Here is a 3,765-nt window from a genome sequence, read left to right as displayed (position 1 = left end):
CCACCGTAACGGAACACCGTTAAGCTATCGGGTCAGGTTTTGGATCCGATAGCCCGTTAACAGCCCCGACCAATGGGGATTGTCCACATGTAAAATCACCATGGGCTGGAGGAAACACGTGTCGGCTCATCGTTGGGACATATGTCATCCACTCATTGGACAAAAGGCACCTATGATACGTCGACACGTGGCATGGCCCAACAGAGGCCCATTCCTGTGAAAAGGTCGACCCGTTTAACTTGGTCAAAAGGTGGTGGGCCGGCCCATGTAAAGCCTGTTAACGGCCTGTTCGCATATAGCCCATTTACAGCCCGCTAACCCAAGGCCCGTTACGCCCTATCCGAATTAGGCCCAGTAGCGTCATCTGGGCCACCCAATATGATTCCAGCCTGTTTTCACTCCTGGCCCATGTATGGCCCATGACGTCTTTCGGCCCATATGAGGCCCTATGTAACTCTTGGCCTATTAACGGCCCATGGTGAAACTGGTCCGTAATGAACAGTGTATCACTTTACACCCATTAACGGCCCGTGGTGAAACTGGCCCGTAATGAATAGTGTATCACTTTATATGCATTAACGGCCCTTATTCCTTTGGGCCGTTTCCAGCCCATGTTATCTTTCGGCCTTCTCAGAGCCCATTTATTCTTGGGCTCATTTCCAGCATTCATTTACTTACGGCCCGTTACTGTCATTTTCTGCTTGTGGGCCAAATTCAGCCCGTGGTTACAGTCGGTCCGTTTGTGGTCCGTTAATACGTTGGGCCGTTTTCATAGCGTCACCAAATACGGCCTATTAACGATGGCCCGTTATGGTCGGCCCATGAACGGACGATTCCAACTCTAGCCCATTTACGACCATAATGTGGCCTGTTATTGGCCCATGTTGGCCAATCGTTCATACTGCCCGTATAAGGCCCATTGATGATACGACCCGTAGAAGGCCCATTGTTTCTATGGCCCGTAGAAGGCCCACTGTTTCTACGGCCCGTAGAAGGCCCACTGTTTCTACGGCCCGTAGAAGGCCCACTGTTTCTACGGCCCGTAGGAGGCCTAGTGTCACTACAGTAAATACTAGCCCATGGTTATTGTGGCCTAGTTTTAAAAAATAGGTTATTGCAGCCACTAGCAAACCACGGAAAAAGAACTGCAATGACTACAAGCAAACAAATAAATAAGACAACAAGGAAATAAATAAGAAAGCAACTTATGCTAGGCTATCACGGCTATCACACATATTACATCCACTGGGCATCAAAGTTCGCCACCAGTGCAAATAAACGCACCGACAAAAGAATATATAAAACTGAGAGCACTTCAGAAGGCACTAGGCCTAGCCAGGTCGCCCCCCGAAACAGCTGAAGAAGCTGAGTAGACCTCAGTTGTGTAGATGCATCAACACTAGATTTAAGGCATGATGGTTCGCATGGCAGTCCTCTGACATCTTCATTGCATCTTTGACTTCAAGTCGGAGCTGAGCTGAAGCAAGCCTTTCCGCTTTAAGTTGAGACTGAAGAAGTCGAACTGATTGAGGCAGCGACTGCATAGAGGTTGTCTCACACCTGCTGGTGAGTAGCTTCAACTCACTGTCTTTCATCAAGATAGGACCTTGGGGTCATCTCGCTGTCCTCAAGATGGTTTGGCTCACTATCTTCCCTAAAGTTCTGCCTGGCGTAAGAGATACGAGCCTGAAAAAGAAACAAGGAGACACGTAACAGGTTTCACAATTATATAAGCAAATAAATGGATCTGTTCTGCATAAGGAACATGTTTTTACAACTACAATTTGAAACTGGTAGTTGTTGCAAACATCCAATCAGATGTAAACAGCAAAGCAAACAGCAGTGGAGGAAATGATGCCTATCCAAATCTATACTAGAACAAAGTTTGAAGGCTTGAGAAGGATGAACTTACATTACATGTTAACACGGGCTGGACAAAGCCCTTCTCCATGTTGATGGAAGGATAATTCAATAAATTCCCCAAAGAAAATTCTTTATAAGCGTTGCCATTATTCTACATTTTGCAAAGAGTAAATATAGATCAAATAATATTGGAAGAAACAGAGGATAATGAAGCTCAGGTGCAGACTAATAATCAAATAGCAATTAATTAAGTACAACATTACAAGGCAAAAGGGAGAGAGGTACTGACAAGAGCAATGCAGAGCCCATTATTGTTTTGAGATCGTATGATCCTTTGAGCAAGGAGATTCATCTGAAATTAGTTTTCATACAAGAGAGAAGGTAAGGCACAAGCAGAAATTTAGGAGTTCAAATTTTGAATTGATATCATAGACAGTACCTGACGCTGGGCTCCCAGCAGTTTTAATAGGGGTTTGGCCACTGGAGTAGGGGTAAAGTGTGGTACAGTTGGGCCTGTGTTTTCTGTGGCTGCTGATCTATCAGATTTAATAGGTATCACTACATTTTCCAAATACCTAGTTTGTACTCCTTGAGGATCTGCACTCACCCTCTTTGTTTTGGACATCTATTACGAAAGAACAACATTTGACTGGAAAAACATAGTGTGACGACACATGGAATAGGTACAGAAAATGGATAGGTATGGCATATACTCATATATGATGCTTAAACTAAGCAGATGGTGTAACAAAGTAGAAGTAATGCAAGAGGTCAGATGCAAAATATGTGCGACCAATACAACTTTGCAAAGTTAGAGCAAGCACCTTGATGGGTGAATAAGATAGGCCATCCTCCACCATGCCAAGTTTGTTAGCCAGTGGATCGTTTCGCAATATTCCTCTCGTGCACCCATTCTCATATTCATTTTGATAATGTTCAATATCTGACATGCATGAAAACATAAAAACAAGTGAGATTTTCTTTGTAATGCAGAAGTGATTCTAATCCAATACTGCCTCCCTGTAAACCCCTTTGTGCTATCTCTGCAATTCTTTTAAAAGATACCATGCATGCTGTAATTCGTTGTGTGCATTAGTATAATGTGGCCTACTACTCAAAATATGAGAGCTCCAGAAGTGATGACACTTCGCAGATGATAGCTTCAACATATAGTAAAGAAGAACAAGTCGACCTGACCTGACAGATTCAAAATATACTAAGGGAGAACAACTCGACCTGACCAGTCGACCGCAAGAGAAGAGTATCATCTTAAAGAAGAGCAGAAGAGCAAGCAGATTGAAGATATTACAAGTCTTTCAATACAATGTCGGTTGGCCATCCATGATGAACCAGAGCGCACAGAGAAATACTATTCTTTCCGGTCTCTCCATATGTGGCTCACATGCATTTCAAAACTAAAGTAGGAACATTTAGCTAACCAATTAAACATCTCTCAGTTTTACTAATATCAGCAATAATATCAGATATGAATTTGTACAACTAAGCTTGTTTAGCTCGATGGGTGGAGCAATGCTATTACGACACGAACCACGTAAGCTGATTGTGGTCATCATAAAATGGGGAAAACATAAGCATGGTGAGTACAGTGTTGACCATGGCAGTGGGATGGCAGATCTGAAGCTGCAAACCGCGCAAAGGGTAGTTAGCAACCGATGTTTGCTTTGAGATAACAACTAAGATTTGGTATGGACAAGAAAGAACGGTCAACACATGACAAAGAAATGCAATTATGATGTCTCTCTATATGTCGCGACATGCATTTGGAAACTCAAGTGGGACCTTTAGATAACCAATTAAATGTGTCAGTTAACTAATATCCGTATCATATCACAATCATATTTGAACAACTAAGCTTTCGAATTCTGAGTGTTGTGTTGTTTA

The sequence above is a fragment of the Triticum dicoccoides genome, chromosome 3A, assembly GCF_002162155.2.
Source record: "Triticum dicoccoides isolate Atlit2015 ecotype Zavitan chromosome 3A, WEW_v2.0, whole genome shotgun sequence".
In the NCBI taxonomy this organism is placed as follows: domain Eukaryota; kingdom Viridiplantae; phylum Streptophyta; class Magnoliopsida; order Poales; family Poaceae; genus Triticum; species Triticum dicoccoides.
Note: the sequence above shows the minus strand (reverse complement) of the source record.